This window comes from Felis catus, chromosome B4, assembly GCF_018350175.1.
Source record: "Felis catus isolate Fca126 chromosome B4, F.catus_Fca126_mat1.0, whole genome shotgun sequence".
In the NCBI taxonomy this organism is placed as follows: Eukaryota; Metazoa; Chordata; class Mammalia; order Carnivora; family Felidae; genus Felis; species Felis catus.
The window spans coordinates 35213633-35235891 of record NC_058374.1 but is presented as its reverse complement, the minus strand read 5'-3'; the positions used below and the strand labels follow the sequence as shown (position 1 = coordinate 35235891).

Below are 22259 nucleotides of genomic sequence, written 5' to 3'. Positions count from 1 at the left end.
GGGCTGTGTTAGAATCAGCAGAACAAGTTTTGATTTAAGCACCCCCTGCAAAATATCAGAAAGGTCGTTCTTGTCCCTTGTTAATGAAAAAAAAAAATCACTGCATCTAGGAACTATTAATTGAGTGCCTCTCTGTGCCAAGAATTGTGAAGGTAAAGCCATAAAAGCTGAAAGCCAAGGCCCCCACTGCAATGCAGGTATTGTCTGATATAATCAAGGAGAATTTATTGAGTGGTGGAGGTTAAAGTAGTATCACACATGCTGGATCCCAGTCTTGAAAAAGCTTGTAATTCTTGCTGGGGCGGCTGGAGGAACTCCTATGATACAACAGGAACACCACCAGGCAATATATGAGTTCTCAATCACGCAGTGCTTCAGAACAAGGAGGATCGATGGGGCGGTGGAGGGAGAACAGCTCAATTACTCAGACTGAAGCATTCATTAGTCTGAGCCATTGTTCATGCTACAGATTTTGCTGCTCAGAACAGTAAGAGCCTTGGGGTCCCTGGGTGGCTCTGTCAAGTTAAGCATCGACTCTTGGTTTTGCTCAGGTCATGGTCTCGTAGTCATGAGATCAAGCCCTGTGTCAGGCTCCAAGCTGACTGTGGGGGAGACTGCTTGGGATTCTTTCTCTCCTTCTCTTCCCCTCCCCTCCCTCAAAAAAAAAAAAAAAAAAAAAAAAAAAAAAAAAAAAACCACCCAGTAAAAGCCAGTTAGAAAGCCTTGATCACATAGATAACTCAAGATCTGCAGTTTCAAGTTTCTAAAATCACAAGCCAAGCGTGGGTCTTGCTCTGCTCACCATTTTCTCCCCCACCCCCCCCCTCCACCTAACACCAAATATGAGCTGAAAGCTTTCTCTGGGTGGCTTTGCCCCTGTGAAAGCGTATGAGAAAGGGGGTCCCCACCCCACCTATGCACACAGACCTGACAGTGAGTTTCAGTAGGACAGGCTGAATAAGCTCACACCTGTGCCCCGTTCCCACTGCACCCCAAGTCCCTCAGTCCTCTGAGTTGCTGGTAATTATGCCCTTATTTGTTTAGGAAGCCCGTGGCTACTTTTGACCAAACAGGGCATCAGTTGACAGGATGTGGGCAGTAGGAGGAGCCTGTAGAATTAGACAAAGACAAGCAATCAGAGCCAGGCAGAGAGGACAGAGAACACAAGGAACTGAGGGCTAGAACCACCTAGCTTGACTTGTGCTTCTCTCCCCTCTTGTTTCTGGTCCCAGGGGTCCAGATTGGCCTGGGAGTGCAAGTGGGGTCTCCTCGCTTCTCCTGAACCCCACGCTGTCCTTCCAAAAGGCCCCTCTGTTTTCACCCCCAGTTCACCTGTGCGTAGCATGGGGAATGGCCCCCTCCTAGGTTTCTTGGCGTGGGAGGGGCTCTGCTTGGTGGGCCCTTGCCTCCTCTATGCACAGGAGTCCACAGGGCAGTGACCAGGGCCTAGTAATGGCCAAAATGCCTTCCTTTCAGATGATAAGTTGGGAATATCTCTAAAAACTGTCTGAAGCAAGTAGATTAGAATTCACTTTCATTGAGAAAGTGCCCCTTTCAGGAGCAACATTTGTTGGGGTAGAGTGGAGATAGGTAGGGCAAAATCAAACAAATGGAGATGGCCAGTGCAAGCTTCCTTACAGCTCCTGGAATCCCAGAGTTCCAGCGTGCCCCAAGTCGGTGCCGGGTTTGACACACAGTCCACACTGCTGGACACTGACAGAGAAACTAACTGCATACGGAGGGTGGAGGGTCACGGCATCCTCATTCAACTTCTTTTTGTTTGTTTATTTGTTTGAGAGAAAGAGGGCAAGCAGTGTAGGGGCAGAGAAAGAGGGAGACACAGAATCTGAAGCAGGCTCCAGGCTCTGAGCTGTCAGCACAGAGCCCAACACGGAGCTCAAACCCATGAACCATGAGATGATGACCTGAGAAGAAGTCAGACACTTAACCGACTGAGCCACCCAGGCACCCCATCATTCAACCTCTATGTCTCTGGTGTGTGACTTCCAAAGGATACTAGCAGTTCATAAGAATTGATTCAGCATGAATCTGGCTTTAACTATAAGAACAGAAAGATGAGGATCAACCTTCCTTGAGTTCCTGAGGAAAAGGAACCTAAACCTGAGTTTCTCCATGGGTACTACTTTAGTATCCCTGCTCTCCTGCTCTCTCTCACACACAGCTCTTGGAAGCCCTGGGAAGTCCTGAATCTAAACTCTTTTTTTTTTTTTTTTTTTAATTTATTTTTTTTCAACGTTTATTTATTTTTGGGACAGAGAGAGAGCATGAACGGGGGAGGGGCAGAGAGAGAGGGAGACACAGAATCGGAAACAGGCTCCAGGCTCTGAGCCATCAGCCCAGAGCCTGACGCGGGGCTGGAACTCCGGGACCGCGAGATCGTGACCTGGCTGAAGTCGGACGCTTAACCGACTGCGCCACCCAGGTGCCCCCTGAATCTAAACTTTTCATGCTGAAAATGTGGGTTAAAAATTTGTGAGCACTGTGAACCTCCAACATGTAGAGACAGCCCTCCTTCCCCAGGCATTATGGAGCATTAGCAATGGTATTTTCAGTGCACCGCACTCAACAGCAGTATATAGCCCATCTCCCAGGAAGGAAAAGGAGAGGCCCACAGTCCAGGCTCAAGATGGGTAGATATGCTTTGTGACAAGAACACCTAATAATAAATGTATTCTTACTTGAAGGCTTCTATTGTGCCAGATGTTTTTACATGTTATTTCATTTAATCTTCTAGGTATTATTATTAAGGCGAGTTATATGATCTGAACAGAAACCAGAATATAGGTATTATTATTACCATTCCATTGTAGAGATGAAAAAACTGAGTCTCAAGAAGGTAACTAGCTTAGAGAGTTAACTTGCCTCAGATCATGTGGCTAGTAATTGGGGAAGGTAGAATTGAACTCAAATGACTCCATGGCCCACATAGTAACTACTAGGATTTACTCCCTCTCTCATAAACTGATATTGTCAATTCTCAGCTATCAGCAGGGTTGGTGCCTTTAAACACCAAAAGCAGGGCTGGAAAGACCTTAGGAATAACACAGCAGGCCTACAGCCTACAGGTCAAAAATTTTTTGTATTCTTTATTGAGGCATATTTTACATAATTCATCTATTTCAACTGTACAATTGAATGATCTTTAGTAAATTTACCAAGTTAAATTGCATAAACATTATCTTCAATACATTTTAAAACGTTTCCATTGCCCTAATAATGTCCTTTATACCCACTTACCTGCAATTCAAAATATGACCCACAGATGTTGTCTTTGGTCCATCAGATTTAAAATACTAAAAAAGGTTCTTTTTGCTAGTTTTATAAAATGAGACAATTTCACACAAAAATTTAAAATTTTAAGTTCTTGAAAAAACAAGATTGAACAAAATTGGACCTTCCTTTATGCAAGGCAAAACTGGTAGCTGGCTCCTTTCAAACAAAATGTACTTGCTGGGAATTAAAAGCAAAAATGAACTATTGGGACCTCATCAAGATAAAAAGTTTCTGCACTGCAAAGGAAACAATCAATAAAACTAAAAGGCAACCAACGGAACGGGAAAAGATATTTGCAAATGACATATTGGATAAAGGGCTAGTATCCAAAATCTATAAAGAACTCACCAAACTCCACACCCAAAAAACAAATAATCCAGTGAAGAAATAGGCAGAAGACACGAATAGACACTTTTCTAAAGAAGACATCCAGATGGCCAACAGGCACATTAAAAGAAGCTCAATGTCATTCCTCATCAGGGAAATACAAATCAAAACCACACTGAGATACCACCTCACACCGGTCAGAGTGGCTAAAATGAACAAATCAGGAGAGTATAAATGCTGGCGAGGATGTGGACTCGCCACACTTGCACTTTGCACTGTTGGTGGGAATGCAAACTGGTGCAGCCACTCTGGAAAACAGTGTGGAGGTTCCTCAAAAAATTAAAAATAGATCTACCCTATGGCCCAGGAATAGCACTGCTAGGAATTTACCCAAGGGATACAGGAGTGCTGATGCATAGGGGCACTTGTACCCCAATGTTTATAGCAGCACTCTCAACAATAGCCAAATTATGGAAAGAGCCTAAATGTCCACCAACTGACAAATGGATAAAGAAGATGTGGTTTATATATACAATGGAATACTACTTGGCAATGAGAAAGAATGAAATCTGGCCATTTGTAGCAACATGGATGGAACTGGAGAGTGTTATGCTAAGTGAAATAAGTCAGGCAGAGAAAGACAGATACCATATGTTTTCACTCATATGTGGATCTTGAGAAACTTAACAGAAGACCAGGGGGGAGGGGAAGGGGGAAAAAAAGAAGACCAGGGGGAGAGGGAAGGAGGCAAACCATAAGAGACTCTTAAATACTGAGAACACACTGAGGGTTGATGGGGGGTGAGGGAGAGGGGAAAGTGGGTCATGAGCATTGAGGAGGGCACCTGTTGGGATGAGCACTGGGTGTTGTATGGAAACCAATTTGACAATAAATTATATTAAATAAATAAATAAATAAATAAATAAATAAATAAATAAATATTGTTTTCATCTTCAAAAACAAACAAACAAAAACAAAACGTACTTGCCAGTTCCTCATGAAATTAGTGAGGGGGCCCAGGAGGGGGCCCCAGAACCATGGCCCCACATTTGCCCTACAGCCCCAGGCACCTGGCTGTATGGCTCTTGGCAGATGGCAGAGCCATTGGGTCTGCGTCGTTGTTACAAAGATAGCTTTTGGTTCTCACCGAAAAGGAGCTGCTCTTTTTACTTGGGCAAATTTCTGTGAAAGCAAAGCCACATGTCTTATTTTGAAACTTCATAATTAGGGTTTGTACCTGATGTGACAAAGGAAAGCTCAGAGTTTGCTTCTTTTCTTGCCGTCTCTTTGGAATCTACCTCTCCCTGCACATAAAGATGGCATTTCTTGAATCTTGCTTTTTGGCTTAACTTTGCTAGACTCAGTGCAGACACACTTCTCAGGGAGCTCGTAACGCAGCTGATCAGAGGATGACCTTCTTTAGTTACTAAGGTAGACTTTGCTGGTTGTCTACTCAATTTCTCCTTTGTTCCTTACCATTTTGTTCAGAGTGGCAATATTTTCAGGGAAGGTGGAGCCAGCCCTTGGGAGCCAAATACGACTGGCCTGACCCATGCTAGGGACCCAGGTCTCTTTGACAGTGATTGGCTTAGGATAGGTATATGACCTTCTCTAGTCAGAGACATAAGGGGATAAGGACATTGGCTGGGGGACATTTAGAGCAGATTCCCCCTTTTTGTCATCTTTGTTTATTGTCACAATGGTACGTAACACTTGGTGCTACAGCAGCCACCTTGTGATCATGAGGGCAAAGCCAAGAGAATCACAGAGAGGATGAAATAGAGCCCTGATGTTGTTGAGCTGCCAAATCATCCAGACATCTCCTGCTGGACTTCCAGTCATGTGAAATCAGTTATGCCCTTATTGTGCAGGCCACTTCTACTTATGCATTCTGTTATTTAAAACCTAAAGCATCCTGACCAAAGTGTAACATTCTAATCATAAGTCCTATTGCCAACTGGGACGCTTCCCTGCTCCCTATCACTTGCTCAACTTTTTAACCATATTTTGGGGTGGGTTTCTCATGTAGAAAGCTACGTTCAACCAATTTATGTTGGTATTGTTTTTAAATTTCAAGAGGTTGAGTTTTTCCTCATTTTGACTCCAGAGTTTATGTGCAAATGACATGACCCAAAAACTGTATTACAAAAGTCTCTGAGGTTAACCAAGGAAACAAAGGACAAATGCACAGACCTTGCCATGGCAGATGTACTTCCACCAGCAATCCCGGATTAAATTAGCAAGCAGGCAAAGAAGGTCACCTGCCAAACCATGTACTGGTGGCCAGCTCTGAAGGCCTGTGAAATGGCTTTGTTTGCTGCCAGCCTCCACCCATGGGTTTGTTTTAATTAGAGAATTAATAGTCCCTTATGTCAGGAAGGCTACAGCTGCTTCAAGCCTCACCCCACCCCAACACCTGGGGGAATAGTCTTCGGTCACCCTGTTGCTGGGCTGAGAAGAGGGCAGCCCCAAGCACCGGCCATGGGCCCGTTGCTGTGCCCAAAGCTCTACTCACTAATACCAGCTTCTATCTACTGAACACCCACTACGTGCCAGTTATCCCTTGTCATGATGCTACTCTCTAAAACTACACTACTATGTGGGATAATTACAGGGCCCATTTCATAGACAAGGAAACCAAGGCTCAAAGTGTGCAAGTAGGTTGCTTGAAACCAAAAAGCTGAAAAATTGCAGCGCTCCCTCTGTCTCTGAAGTCTGCTGGCCAATGCCACTCAGATCCAGAAGAAGGGGCCAGGGTTGTCACCACACTCCCAGGAGAGGCCTTCACTGCAGCTCACGGCTCTGAACAACTGCTTTCTGGCCATCAGGCTTTTACCCCTGAGTCCTGAGCCTGAGCCTGCCTCTTAAGCTCCCAGTCAGTAAAGGAAGGCTCCTGTGCCCGGGCACGCATGCTGAGATTTGTTATAGTAGCCAGCTGAGGGAAGTGCCAGGCCCTTTCATCCCACATTCTGCCTTTCTCACCTGTCCCCTACTCTGGAAATAGCCTCCTGATGACAACCTCTGTTACTAAGACAGAACCAGAGGCAATACCTAAGATGTGTTCTTGCCAAGAAGTTTTAACCAGAATCTAATCAAACCTTGTAGATTTAACTTTCAGTTTATAGGAAATATAAAGATAAAGGAACAAGTTAAACAATACAATGGGGAAATAATCAGACAAAATCATGGTATGAAATTGTGTATGAGATATACAGGTCAGTACCTGTCTCTTCAGGAATTGATGACACTGGGGCCCCTGGGTGGCTCAGTTGGTTAAGCAGACAACTTTGACTCAGGTCATGAACTGGTAGTTTGTGGTTTCAAGCCCCACATCGGGCTCACTGCTGTCAGTGTAGAGCGAACGTCGGATCCTCTGTCCCCCTCTCTCTACCTCTCTCTCTCTCTCTCTCTCTCTCTCTCTCATAAATAAACATTAAAAAAAAAACAAAGAAACAAAAAACAAAAAAAATGAGGGGCACCTGGGTGGCTCAGTTGGTTAAGTGTCTAACTTTGGCTCAGGTCGTGATCTCGTGCTTGCGTGGAGCCTGCCTGGGATTCTCTCTCTCTCTCTCTCTCTCTCTCTCTCTCTCTCTCTCTCTCTCTCCCCCTCCTCTCCTCTCTCTCTCTCTCTCTCTCTCTCTCTCTCTCTCCCTTAAAAAATAAACTTAAAAAAAAAAAAAGAATCACCAACACTGTAAAAGGAGAAGTGATTGTTCTAGATTAAAATGGATGAGAAAAATAACAACAAAACACAATTCATGATTCTTGATTGTGTCCTGGTTTCAAAAAACCAACTTCGAAAGATATTTGGGGGCAGATGGGAAACTTGAATATGGCCCTGTTATTAAATTAAATTAGATAATTAGTTTCTAGGACAATATCCTTACTTTCTGGAGATGTTTCTGAAGGGGAAAATCACTGTTTGTAATTTACTTTAAAATAATTCGAAGACATAGAGATAACAGGTAGGGGGATAGAGAATAGATAGAATGAGCAAATATGGCAAAATATTTACCATTGTTGAATCTGGGTGGTAGATATATGAAGATTCTTTGTACAGTTCTTTCTATTTGTATGTATTTCAAACATAATAAAAATGGGGGGGGGGGCTTTCATAACAAAAAGTTTACAAACTAAATGAAGATGATCATAGGATGGAGACCTGAAGCCAGGGCCTCTGTTGGTCAAGTTTTGCCCAGCTGGTCTCCTCCCTTGGTGTTCTGCCCAGCTGTTGGGCTCCCCTGATGCTTCAGCCTGGACTCTCTGAGGCTTGAAGGAGCTTAGAGTCTGCTGAGGCCCCTAGAAGCAGAGCAGGAAGAACTGGTTCTAGGGCTAGACAACCAAGGTGGGATTCCTAATTGGTGACTTGGAATGAAGATAAATATGTCTCCCATAAAGGGGCCCCTGAGGAAGACAGACCCTATACAGAAGAGCAAAAGTCCCTCCTGGGCATGCCTCCCAGCAAGAATAGGAACAGAGTTAAAAGCATAGTAAGATATAAATGTATCAATCAACACACTGTACACTTTAAACTTACAGGATGTCATGAGTCAATTTTATGTCAATAAAGATGGAAAAAAGAAATAGCACAGTAAGATAACGGGCAGCAAGTCTGGGCCCTGAAGTTAGAATGATTTACTAGAGTAGAAAGTCATTCCTGGCTATGAAGACCAAAAATGAGGTTGAGGCTCCCCAATCAATTAGCAGACTTAGCACATTTTCCATAAAACACCAATGAACTTAACAGAATTTGAGAAAATGATCACATAATTCATATGGAAAAGTGGGCCAAAAATACAGATTTGAAGAATATTTTTAGAGATTATAAGCTCCCTGAGAAGAATCACGCCTGACTTGTCTATCTCCCCACCCAAACCCTCATTCTGCCATAGGAGCTTGCATACAACAGGTCTTCAAAAAAGTTTTTTTGTGGGGTATTTTTTGGTATTCAAAAATTTTTTTAATTTTTTAAAATATTTATTTATTTTTGAGAGAGAGAGAAAGAGCACTACAGTGTGAGTCAGGGAGGGGCAGAGAGAGAGGGAGACACAGAATCTGAAGCAGGCTTCAGGCTCTGAGCTGTCAGCACAGAGCCCAATATGGGGATTGAACCCATGAACCATGAGATCATGACTTGAGCCAAAGTCAGACTCTTAACCAACTGAGCCACCCAGGCACCTCTTCTTTTTTTTCCTTTTAATTTTTTTGTTTATTCATTTATTTTGAGAGAGAGAGAGAGAGAGAGAGAGAGAGAGAACAGGTGGCAGAGGGGCAGAGAGAGAGAGAGAGAGAGAGAGAATCCCAAGAAGGCTCAGAGCTGTCAGCATGGAGCCTGATGTGGGACTCAAACTCACAAACAGTGAGATCATGACCTGAGCTGAAACCAACAGTCAGATGCTTAACTGGCTGAGTTACCCATGAGCCCAGATAGAGTACTTCTAAGTGCAATCTAACTGAATAAATTTCTCATAGCCAGTTTTCCTTTTTCTTTTTTAATTTATTTATTTTGAGAGAGAGAGAGAGAGAGAGAGAGAGAGAATCCCAAGCAGGCTCTGTGCTGTCAGACAGAGCCCAGCTTGGGGTTCGAGCTTAACGAACCATGAGATCACGACCTGTACTGAAATCAAGAGCCAGATGCTCAGCCAACCTGTGCCACCCAGGTGCCCCGGTCACAGCCAGTTTTCTTAGACATAGGAAGAAATTCCACTCTCATCTTCTTTTCCCATGTTCATTAAGGTTGTAGGGAGAATGGGAGATGTAGGACAGAATAGTCCTCTAATGGTCTCATATGTAAGCATTGGCTACCAACAGGTCAGCCAATTCTGTTAGGATCAGGACCAGGTCATATGTCCTCTGCATTCCTTTGGGTCCAGCAATGTTGGTCACAGACTAAGTGCTCAAAAAACATTTGGAAAATTGAACAGATTACATCTGAAGCCAAAGAGCACTAATCTTACTGGTATAAGGTGGAGCTCAGGGAACTTTCCAAAAGAGGGAGAAGGTATACATGGCACAGGAGGTCTGGTGGAGGGGCCGTTGATTCCATATAAAACTGGACAGGAATTGCTCAAAGTTGGTGTCCTGGCTCTTCTGCCCTTTGGAGCCCCCCGAACTGTAAGAAGGAAACTTCCAGAGCTTCCCCATGATGAAAGTTTTAACTGGGCTACAGCTAGAGCATCTGGGTTCAGGAAAACAGGCAGTCACTTGAGCTGGCTATATTAGTAACCACCATTAAGGGGTGATTTTATTTGGTTACCTGGCCTCTGGAAAAGGAAATGGGCTATAGGCAAAGAAATTAGCAATCTAAAAGCAAGCAAATTTGTCAAGTAGAAAAGGACTCTGAGATCAGAGGCTCTAGTCCTGCATTTTACACAGCAGGGTCCAGAGAAGGGAAATACCTAGCCCTGAACCACTTCCCTTGTTAGGAGCAAAACAGGTACTAACTAGAAGCTAGCCACTGACCCCACACTCCCACCCCTTCCCACTCGGGCCAGCCTCTCCCACGAGACAGTCACTCTGCCTCACCACCCCACAGACAGTCTCACTGTTCTTCCTTCCCCAAATCCATCCATCCGCCCACAGGCCTTTGCCATCCTTCCCACTCTGTGGGTGCCATACAGTTCTGATGGGCATTGTGCTCAGAGAGCAGCAAGCTGGGACTTGTGGTCTTCCTGAGTTGTTGTTTTGGGCTGTTAAAAAAGCTGGTGGCCACTGACTGCATCGGAGACGTATGCAAAAGGCATCTGTGTTTCTTAGTGTCCCCAAACACCAGGCTCAGTGCCAAAGAAGCAGACCCTTTGTCAACAGAGATGCCTTGGCTTTGTGCACTCAGAGGGAGGCAAAAAAAAGTCTGCTGGCATCAGACTCATCTCTAGGGGAGGAGGGAAAGGGAGTCATCTACAGAAGTTCCAGTAAATGTTCTCATTTAAACAAACAACAAGAAAATAATAAGACGGAGAAAGAGCCAACGGGGCGGGGACAAGCAAACTCTTGAAATTGCATTATAATTAGAGCATAACTTTGTTCCGGATCCTCAGGTGCAGAGAGGGCTGGTGTGTTTATTAACCTGGTCAAAAGACATCAAGGCAAATTGAGTTGCAGCCTAGCCTTGCCAACGAACAATTTAGCATGCAAATGTGACTAGCACTGGGGCTCGAAGGAGACCAATAAGGTCTTGGGCAGTTGAAGAGGGAAATCCAAACTGGGCTGCCTTGAAAGTGAGGGGAGTCACTGGGGAGAACAGAGCAGGGGTGGGGACAGGTATCCTGTTTCCACCAGGGACAATTTTCATTGGTTTGGTCCGGCTGATACCAAAGCTAAGAGCTAGCTGGTTGGCCCCCAAGGACCGTGCCAAGCCACATATGGGAGTACAGCAGACTAAGGCCCAGGAAAATTTACGTGATTCTGTGCCAGTATTAACCCAGCAGGAATGCCTACCCATCAGCACCGCTGCTCCAAGGCCAGGAGGGCATTGCCAGGGTGTTTGCCCAGCAGAAACTAGCATATGGGCCCCAAAGAAACCTTTCAGAGTAGGCGGAGGGCAGCCTATACCCCTGTGAATCACTCTCTGGTGGTTTTGCTGTGGTTTCAGAACCCGTGGCTAGGGCAGAGGGACCACGAGGGCCCCTGGCCGGGTTGCTTTCTCTTCTCCCAGCTGCTTCTGTCTCTCTCTCAGGCTCCTGGACACAAAACAGCTGAGCAGATAAACAAGTCACCACCTGCTCCCTCCTCCCCCATGACACCGCCCCTGTCCCCAAGTCCCACCCCTTCTTCCTAGCATTCTCTCCCTCCATTCCTCCCTGAAGCCAAACTTCCCAGCAGCAGCAGCTGCCGCCGGCTCTCCCCTCCTGTGCCTGCCTCCCCAGCACACCCTCAGCTCGCCCCTCCACAGCCCCCCTCTGCCCCTTGCTCCCCACCAATGGCAAATGAGGAACATGTGTACAGAGCCCTGGGCTCTCCCCCTTCCCAGAGCCATTTCAAACAAAACAGTTGTGCTTTCTGAAAGTAATTCGTGGAGCTCTGGGTCCCCAAGGAAAATGAGTTTATGGCATCCACAGCCCTGGAGCCAGTGAGTGTCTGGCCACTTGGCCCAGAGCCCCTCTGCCAAGCACAGGAAAGCTAGAAGGAAGGGGTTAACCTGAGCAGAAGCCAGGAGGGGCCCAGCTCCAATCCAGACTGCTGGGGAGGCAGATCCCTGGGATGGAGGGCAGCAGGAAACAGCTTAGAGAGGCCAGGAGGCCAAGGCCCAGTTTAAACCCTGAATAAAGGCCATCTTTTTGGTAGCCTGCATGCATGCTCTCTCTCTCTCTCTCTCTCTGTCTCTCACACACACACACACACACACACACACACACACATACATGGTATATTCTTATTACCAAAATAAAGGTTGTCACAACAGACTCTGGTAGGCAGAAGCTCTGAGTTGGTGCTGTTTAATAAGTCCCCAGTGCCAATGGTAGGCATTACTGAAGACCTCGGTGGGTGGGTGAGTGCCTCCCAGGGAGGGGAGGTGTGTGTCAGGAGGATCCCCCAGAGGACTCCTTGGCAATTTAGAGTTTAAATTTGGGTTACTACTGGCTCACCTGAGTTCTCAGAAGCTGAAGCCAATGTAACTGGGAAGACAGTGTACTAGCCTGTCTTCACCCTCAGGCTTCCCTATTTCCTCAGAGCTCTCAAAAAAAAAAAAAAAATTTGTAGGGGCACCTGGGTGGCTCAATCAGTTAAGTATTTGACTTTGGCTCAGGTCATGATCTCATGGTTCATGGGTTCGAGCCCTACAGTGGGCTCTGTGCTGACAGCTCAGGGCCTGGAGCCTGCTTCGGATTCTGTGTCTCCCTCTGTCTCTGCCCCTCCCGTGCTCACACTCTTTCTCTGTCTCTCAGAAATGAATAAACATTATAAATAAATAAATTGTAAAAATTGTAATTGAAGTATACTTGACATACAACTCAGAGCTCTCTCTTTACTGTTTTATGGACAAGCAGGGAGTGGATTTGTTTGAGGAAAATAAACCTGGCTTCCATTTGCTAAATGTTTCAAATCTGTTTGCAAAACCAATGCTGTTTTGTGGAAAGTAGCAGCAACATTAGACTGGATAGCAAGGAGCTGGGTTTGAAACGGTGAATGGTGGAATGACCCTGGACAAGTTACATTACCTCTCTGAGCCTGTTCTCTCATCGGTAAAATGGAAATACTATCACTACTCCATATTTTTCAGGTGAAGTGAAGTGACAAGGCAAAGTTAATGAAACATGCCTGCAACACCAAGCATTCTGCTGAGGCCCCACCTGGTGCTCAGTAAAATTGTTTATATTCTGTGGGAGACAAAATGGAAACACCAAATGGAAAATGGACAGTGGAAAGGCGGGTGCAAACCCAGAGACTCTGAAAAGGTCCATGTAGAACCACTGCATGAGGTGGGAGGAGGCAGGTGAAATATTCCAGGTAGAAGTAAGTGAACACTTCTTCCCTCCTTCTCCTTGGAGAGCAGGGTTTCCCAGCCTCAGCACTACTGACATTTTGGGTCAAGGAATTCTTTGCTGTGGGGACCTGTCTGGTGCCTTACACGGTTTTCGGTAGCATCCCTGGCCTCCACCCACTAGATGCTGGTACCACCAACCCCTCCTTATGACAATCGAAATGTCTCCAGACACTAGCTGGGTGTCCCCTGGGGGCAAAAGAGGACCTGGCTGAGAACTGGTGTCAGGAGCTAGGAGAACAGGCCTCCTTTTAGGAGTCTGAACCAAGGCTGTGCTCACAGTACGGAGTCAGTAAATGTTAGGATAGATGCTTGCTGATACCTTTCTTTTAAGCAAGAGAGGCTCTCACAACCCGAGAAGGAAGATGTAGTCATGGAAAAGGCAATGAGTGACCATTCTAAGAAATATGGTGGGTGTGGGAGGGGGAAGGAGAAGCAGTGGCTGCTATTGAACAGGCTGGAAGGAGAGGCTGGCCAGTGCCCACCACTGACGTCCCCCACCCTCCATCCAGGAGGCACTCACTGTCTTAGAGGGAATTCCCCACTTCTGGACTTTCCTCTCACCTTATTTGAAGAATGGAGTTGAATTTGTGCATCAAAGTGGAGAATGATTCAGGGTGGTAGGAGTCAGATCTGTTTCTGCCCTTGCTTTGTAACTAATGAGACGTGTGCCCTTAGACAAGCCATTTCATCTCTCTGCAACTGTTTCTTTGGCTGTGAAATGTGGGAGTTAAGAGTTGATGAGAACTAAGGTCCCTTCCAGCTGGAAGTTCTAAGGCCTGTGAGCACCACAAATGTGATTAAACCAACTGGCTAATTAGGGCAACGTAAAGTTCCGTCTTACTGCACTGCAAGCCAGCAGTGTAATTCTCCACTTGTCTTTGTTAAGACCTATTGCTGCCAGAAAAGCTTTTGCAAATTCCTACTAGAAAGCACTGTGCTAGCCACTGTGGGAGAGAGAAGACTTTCACTCTTTCCTTCACAATCTAATTAAAGAAAAAAATAATTCTAATTAAAGGCCATGAATTAAAAATGCCTCATACCCCCCAATGGCTTCAAAGTGAGACCAACCTGCGTTAGAAGGCTAGCTCCGTACTAGGATTCCTCAGGCAATCCACTGAATCTGTTTCTTCATCTGTGAAACTGGCATAATAATAGCACCAATATTACAGGGTAAAATTGTAAGGGTTAAATACTTGCAAGAAAATTAGCATGGTGCTTGGCATGTAAATAAGTGCAAAAAATTTTTTTTTGTTTGTAGCAAACACTTGTTGGATACTCTGAACCAGGCACTGTGCTAGGCCCTGGGAACATGGAGATGGGAGACAGGGCTCTACCTCTGGAGAAGCTCACCTGATGCTGGGGAAAGAAACAAGGACCAGCTACAGTATCCTGAGAGGGCTATGATGGAGCAGGGTAGGAGGACTGTGGACACAGGGAAACATCCGGCCCTGATCACAGGACACGGAGCGGAAATAATGTCTGTGCTGGATCTTGAAGCACGGCCAATGGTCTTCACTCAGATTAAGGAGGCAGAACATTCCAGATGAGAGAACACATGTGCCAAGGACCCGATGCCCTGTGCTTCTGCAGAAACTGCGTGCACTGGATCACAGCTGAGTACATATGGGATAGTGGTCATAAGTGAGCCTGGATGTTAGTTCCCAAAGGGACCTGCACAAGAAATACTTCTTTTTTTTTTTAATATTTTTTAACATTTATTTATTTTTGAGACAGAGACAGAGCATGAATGGGGGGAGGGCCAGAGAGAGAGGGAGACACAGAATCTGAAGCAGGCTCCAGGCTCTGAGCTGTCAGCACAGAGCCTGATGTGGGGCTTGAACTCACAGACCATGAGATCGTGACCTGAGCGAAGTCGGACGCTCAACCGACTGAGCCACCCAGGCGCCCCAAGAAATACTTCTTTTATCAGACACACTATTTCCCTTTTTGACACAACCACCAGGCAGCTCAGAGCTGATTTTTAGGCTCAGTGTTACACACTTCCCTGAATCTAGGTTGTCTGGTATAACTATTCTCTTGCCCTAGCTTCCTTTACAGCCTGGACCTCAACTATTAATCTGGTTTTTGGTTTTTGGTTTTATCCATTAATTATAAACTACCTTAATTCCTTTTTGAGTAAGGATGGCACATAAGTAAATGAATGAATGAACTGTGAAATACAAAAGTGCATGGATGAGAATGAAGTCAAGTCTTGTAGGGTGAGCTCCCCCAGGGTGGTGAGTTTGTTGTGTTTGCAGCTGTATCACCAGTACCTGGGCCAGTACCGGGCACACCATGGGAGCTCAACAAACCACTGCTGACTCAGAGAGTGACATTAGGAATTTTCACCTAAAAAAAGCCTTCTCTGTAAGATACAAAAGAACTGACCTGTGGGGCCATTCCCTGGCCCTATCACACCTTTGGGCTCCATATTGGACTTCCTTGTATATTGTTCCCCACTTGTTTGGGCTCATGGCCTTGCTGTTCCAGCCAGATGGCATGCTATACCTCACGGACAGATGCTTTGCCATATATGTCAGTGTCTCCCAAACCACACTTAGCACAGAGCTTGTCCCAAAGCAGCCTCCCTAAATTTCTGTGGTTTTAGCCTGATAAACACCTGCAATCCTTTGTAGTTGAAAAAGGGTGAGCAACCAGGACCCTTCCAAGTCAGGTTGGACTGGTTTTCCTCCCTGACCATGCATTTGACTGCATGGAATAGTATTTCTTTCATTCATCCAATTGATCAATGACTATTTGCTGGATGAAAGAAGGAAAGAACTGCTTCTTATTGGTGTGTTGAAGGCCTTTGTGCATTTTCATCAACTGCATTTGACCCCCCTCCCACAAAAGGCAGGGAAGGCAAGGAGGAGCTGCTGGTCCTCTGGAGAAGGGACAGAGGCTCCAAAGGAGAGAGGACAGAGGGGGATGGCAGGTGTGTAAAAGCCACGGGCACTGCTGCTCTCACACCCGGTAGACCTCTTCTCTCAGCTCTCCTCAAGAGTCAGCATCAGGCCAATGACTGGGGTAGGTGACACACGGAGCACTCATGGCCTAGCTGGGCCCAGTGCTGGGTCCCGAATGGCCTCTCTCACACCTTCCTTCCTTCCTCCTTCGCCTTCTTCCTCCCTCTCCCTGTCTCTCCCTGCCTCTCTTAGTGAAAGGACTCCCTTGACAACAGTATAAGGTTTCAATTGTCTGTGTCCTGGGAAATTACAAGATCTTTCCCCCTTTCTCTTTTTAACCAGGATTACACATTCAGAGTAAGCTGGCTCTCAGGGCCTGCCCAGCTGCTGCAGGGCTGGAGGATGCCAGAGACTTCTGGGCTTGGCCACCCAGTGCAGGGTGGTCAGGTCACAGTGAAAGCCACCAGGCCTGCTCTCCCCTCTTCTGAACTCCAGAACCCCCCTTTCAGAATTCTGAGAGTCCCAGGCGTCCTTGCAGAGGAGGGGGGTGCAGCTCAGACCTGCCCTCCCCAGTCAGGCGTCTGGCCACCAAGTCTCCTTCCATTCCAAGGACAACTACAGCAGCAGGGAAAGATGGGAGACACCAGGTTATTTGTGATCTGACCATTCTCCTTTAGAAAGAGAAGCATTTCACAATATATACATGGAGCAAACCGTTTTTTTATATCTTAAACTCATACAAATTATATGTTAATTATATCTCAATAAAAAATGGGTTAAAAAGAAAGAGAAGCAGGCCAAGAGGGTAGATAAGATTATGAGAACAGCAAAGGGGAGAGAGTGAAGAGAAACAAAAAAAAAAAAGGAGGGACTCTGCAAATTTCCGGTAGCCGTGGGCCCTGAGCTCTGGCCACCAAGAGGAAGTGGGGTTCTGAGGACATGGCCTGAAACAGTCTTCTTCAGAAAATTAGAAAGGATCAAGGGGCACCTGGCTGGCTTAGTTGGTAGAGCATATGACTCTTGATCTTGAGTTCAAGGCCCACATTGGGCATGGAGCCTACTTAAAAAAAAAAGAAAGAAAATTAGAAAAGTTCAAAATAGCGATTTTGGAGCGCAGGAGGAAGGCTGAGCTCTTCCATCATCAGTAACATTCACTGGGTACAGCTCTTCTCTACACTGATAATCAGAGCAAGTTGCTCCTGGGTGTAAAAGTGCACATACTGTCCCCTAATTTGAAAGGCCTGGGAAATGTGGCCACGTTTTGGCCATTCCCCCCACTCATGGACAGTGGAGGTTGTGCGCTCATAGCACATTGGAGGCTAGGCATCACCAAAGCCCTGATTGTACAGGGGGAAACCCTTGTTCTAGTGATGAAACCTACTCCAAGACCCAGGCCCCAACACACTGCCTCCCCCTCACACACCAGAGCAGGGGGTGCGGGGTGGGGGGTGGCCAACTAATGCCTCAGTGCAAAGTGATTTAAACAAATGAAATAGACACAGTGCCAAGGTACACAGGCTGTGGTTGTGGAGTTGGGTTCTTGAGGCAGAGGTTGGAAGTGGAAACAGTCAACTTTTGGCCTTTGAAGGTCTCTGAAAGGCCAGGCTGCTGTCAGCCTTCCCCAGTCCCCCAGGGCTCCTGCTTGGCTGCTGGGCGCTTGGTATTTTCCAGGACACAATATTGGGCACCTTAAAAGAGGACTGAGGGGAGTCAGGATCAGCGTCTGGCTCAGATTTCCTTACTCGGGGCGGACACGGTCTTAGGAAACTGCCCACAGTGCACAGTCCTATCATTCAAATGAAACATAAAACCCCAGCCCTGGGGAGTCACACGTGGTCACCAAGGACACCCCGGCCTGGGGCTAAGCCAAGGGCATTAGCCTGGGCGGCTCAGGACTGCTCTGCAGCTGGGATCAGTCCTTTTCTCAGACCCCCCCAGTACCACCCCACTCAGGACCCTCTCAGGACCCTCCAGCTGGTCCCTCTTAAGTGCAATATTCCCTGTGCTTACCTTGGGGCTCACTGTGCTATGGAAACAGCATGCAACTTCCCAGGTTATGAGAAATAACTTTCCTAAGAGTGTCACCAGCTGCAGACGCCCCTGTCATAAACTGTCCCAGCTCTAAGCCGCCTAGGGCTTTTATCCCCTCCCTCTTAGCTACTCATTACCCAGCTTAATTAGGCCAGGAAATGCTCACGCAGAGGACACTCTCGGCAGGAGGCGAGGCTGGAGGAGAGATTCTCAGCAGCTCCACTTCCTGAGGCTGGAACTGGGGGCTGGGGAAAGCCTGGTGAAGGACTGTGGAGATGGCAGGGCTGTGTCCTCCAGCGAACAGCTGCTGGGAAGGAGGCAGAGATGCGCACATTTGCTCCTCAGGCCCTCCAGGGAGCTGAGGGTTGTACTTGTTTACGGGAACAGCACCGGATCTGAAAGCTTGGATGCGCCTACTCACCCCCACCTTCCCCTCCCATCTCAATTAACCAGCCCCACCCCCCCAACCCCACGCTTTCACCCTCCTAACCACTTACAGTATTTCAGCCCAGTCTCTGACATAATCACAGCCAGACACAGCCTGAGACTGCCTCCCGTGTTCGGCCAGCCCCTGACCTTCACCCTAAACTGCTTTGGTTGTTTGTGTGGCCGGCTAGGCCTCCCCAGGAAGATAACGCCAAGGTTCTTATGAGGTGAATGCAGGAATGAGTTTGCCTTTCTGCTGCAGTGGTGGGCGAGAGGCAGGTAACACTGTCTGGTGGTTAATACAGGGGATTGAGAGTCTGAAGTCCAGCCTTGCTGTCCTCTGTAATTCTGTGACCTTGGATAAACTGTTTCATCTTTCTGAGCCTCAGTTTCCTTAGCTGTGAAAACAGAGAGAGTGCTACCGACCTCCTGCGAGGCTAAGACTATCTACTATATCCTCATGGCAGAGAACGTTCAGGAGGAACTAGCGAGTGTTACCTCGTCAGGACTTTGGCCAGTGGGCTTTGCCTCTGAGCAGTGAGGAGGTCTGCGTTTAGGGATGCCCCACCCCCACTTCTCTTTAAGGGAAACCTAAGAAAAGGGGAAAGTAATATTGGAGTTCTTAAGATCTGTCAGAGCCATTCATACTTACATGATTTCACTTAATTATTCAATTATCTGTTGAGGCTTCTGGATACAAGTGAGTGAACTGAGGCTCAGACAGGGTGGGTGATAGCTGAAAGGCAGAGCAGATCACGGGTTACAGGATCTGGTAAGTCTGAGACTGTGCCATGGCCTGGAAATGTCAGGCCACCAACCTACAGTGAGGAGGGTGACCTGAATCCCAGCACCAACCAGCAGATCGTCACTCTCCAAGAGAGGATTTTGAAGGCTTAGAGTCAGAATGTCATCCAAGAATGAGTCTGTCTGTGGTGGCTCTCTAGTCCCAAGGAACACACACCCACCGACCTTTTCAACAGTTCCTGGGTTCTGTTTTATGCCTTGCTGCTTCCATTGCAACAATGTTTTCTGAGAAAATGTACATTTCTTGACGAGTGACCTCATTTCCCTCACCTGTAGGAAGACAAAAATGATTCTTGGCTCTCGGATATCCAATAGTGCCATGATCAGAAGGTTCTTGTAACTTTGAAAAGTGCTTCCCATTCTACCAAGAAAAAATGAAAATGTTCCATGGTAGAGATGGGGTGGGGGTGTTGAGGAGGATGGGGACCTCCAATTGTATTCAGAGGAGGGCAGTAGTCTGTTTCCCCACAGAGAACACCTGGGGACCTAGGTCCTCCCCCACCCCAAGGGAATCTTCATCTGCTTTTGATCCACCTGAGAAATGGCACCCCTACCTCCCTAAACTCCTGTCCAGTGGTTTTGGGGGTCCACTGTTTTTAGGGGTCCATTTACTTGACCGGTAAAGTGGTTCTCACTTGAAATCCATAAAAGCAAAGGAAACTCCCAGCTGAGCAGTCAGGCGCACACTGAACCTTGGAATCCTAAACCTTGAGGGTCTCCGGCTTCATTGCTCTCTACTTGTGATCTGAGGTGAGTGAAGACAGGATAACGCAAACAACTCAGCGATTTCCCAGGATGCTAGAAATGTTCTCGTGCAGAACTTCTCTGCAGCTCTAGGGAATAAGACTTGAGTAAAGTTCCAGGGAAGCAGTGTGGGCTTTAGGCACAGAAGGCCCTAAGCTGTTGGCAAATCATTCTGACTGGCCAAGGAGGCAAGGCCCATGCGGGTGGGGGATGAAGGTTTAGGAAGGCCTAGGATGGCCTGTGCACTGGGCAAGGTGCGGGGCCTTCCACCCCAGGACTCCATTTACGAGGGTGTCGTGAAGTATGAGCTCAGAAGGGTGAGGGTGGGGGAGAGAGCTGCTGGGACACAGAACCAGGACACCGTCTCTGGCACACAGGAATTTCCCTTTCGGCACCATCTGCCGCACCTTGTAGGCCTGGCTCTCCTTCCTTCAATCTATGCCCCACCCCTCCCTCTTCCCACCCACTGGGAGGCATCCTCTTCCTCCAGGGAGGGGGGGGGCTCCCACACCAAGGCAGGAGTGGGAGATGCTGCCTCGCCCTGAGCAGCTTGGGGGCAAACATCTGCTCACTGTCATTGTTTCTCGCTACTTAGGGGGTGGGAGGGATCTGGTGGAGCTCAACAGAACCACACACAAGAGCTGCACTTCGGTGTCTCCTCCTCCAAGGGAGCAGGGAAAAGCTGAAAATTCCCCTGGGTCTCGGAGGAGGGATTTTCAGCGTGTCGTTCCCACAGGGCGGGGGCTGCTGCTGGCGGAGGAGCTGGAGGAAGGGTGATACTCACCCTCCTTGGCAACACCCCTCATTTGTTCCCTGGCTCCCTGGTGCCTGGCAAGGCCACGTGGCTGAGGGATACAGTCACCTGTGTCCCTCCCTCCCCTCTGGGTCTGCCCCTGTGCCACTTCTAACCACCAGGCTTGCAGCTGAGCACCTGGAGTCTTGGGTGTAGGCGGGCGTTCGTCTCACCAAACGGCCGATTGCCAGGGTGAGGGCACTGAATCACACATACCGCGGGGACTGTAGGTTCACATAGTCACCAGCTAACCCGCTCAGGAAATGCAGGGATTTGTTCCAGCATCTTCCTTGACAACCCCACCTACCTAACACCAAGTTTCAAATACCAGGTTTGAGATAGAGGGAACCACTGTGAAGTGATTCTGGAAGTATTGGTGTTAGGGATGTAGTGGTAAACAGAGAGGATGAAGCAGGCCCCTGTTCAGGGGATGCCCTGCAGTCTGCTGGAGGGGTAAGCGCCACAGGTGGTAAGCCCCAATGCAGATAGAAGGACAGACCGTGGGGAGCCCAGGAGGTAAGTGAGAGCTGCAGCAGGTGAAGGGAAGGTATCTCTGAGGATGTGACGTTTAAGCTGAGGTGAGCAGAGGTTAGGCAGGCTTGGCTAGTCTGGCAGGTGGCTGCCAGAGTTAAAGTTCTAAGACAGTATGAGGCAACACATTCCAGAACCCAGGCAGGCTCCAAGTCAGAGTTCTGATTCTGGGCTTTCTAATGATTCATTGTGTGGTCAGACTAGCAGCCCTTAATTACCCTATGGACGATGCTATCAGACTGTCTCCCAAGGATAAGAAATGTGTGCCTTAAAAGTGTTCTGAGATCTCCAGACAAGACCCAGCATATTGTTATTATCAGTGGCAACATGTTATTTCTAGTTTCTACCCACTCCACGAAAATAAGAGCCTTCTCAGAGTGGTGCCCCATCCCTTCCCAGCCTCAGCCAGGCACTTCCCCTTAAGGTTAATATAGATCATGCAGATGGTTCCAGGTACCTTTATTCCCTCCTTCCTAATGGATGTTCTTGCAAATGTAGAGAGATTCCTGTTTCTGCTGTCTCTCCTTCCATGTCATCTTTATCATGATTTTTTTTTTCAAGGACCGAAAGTATTTGGAGTGAGTCAAGTCACTGCCTCCCCCCCCCACCCACCCAGGGCATTATCACTGTCTACAATTCAGGGCATTTCCCATGGTGACCTCATTTGGACATACACGCATATCCACTGGAATCAAACTCTGGGTTTATGATTTATCTTCCAGTGTATGTCCTCATCTCTTGTTTTTAGCTACTGCATAGTATGACTTAGTCTGGGTATTATCACTTGTTTCTTATTTATTTGTATGCACTCCCATGTTTACTGCTACATTATTGACAATAGACAAGATATGGAAACAACGTAAGTGCCAGTCAATGGATGAATCCATAAAGATAAATACTGTATGATATCAACTTTATG

At 47.2% G+C, this 22259-nt stretch overlaps 1 long non-coding RNA gene across 5 annotated transcripts; it reads right to left on the bottom strand.

Moving 5' to 3' along the window:
• Positions 1–16342: 16342 nt before the first annotated feature.
• LOC111561307 lies at positions 16343–21462 on the bottom strand. 5 transcript variants are annotated; one of them, XR_006600452.1, is made up of 6 exons: positions 21309–21462; positions 19908–20017; positions 19438–19542; positions 19121–19204; positions 18209–18346; positions 16343–17068 (listed from the first exon to the last, which is right to left on the bottom strand). It is a non-coding gene; the product is annotated as an uncharacterized LOC111561307 (long non-coding RNA). The 5 variants fall into 5 exon arrangements; XR_002743733.2 differs by having other exon boundaries at positions 16343–16626; XR_002743732.2 differs by having other exon boundaries at positions 16343–18349.
• Between the last annotated feature and the right edge of the window lie 797 nt (positions 21463–22259).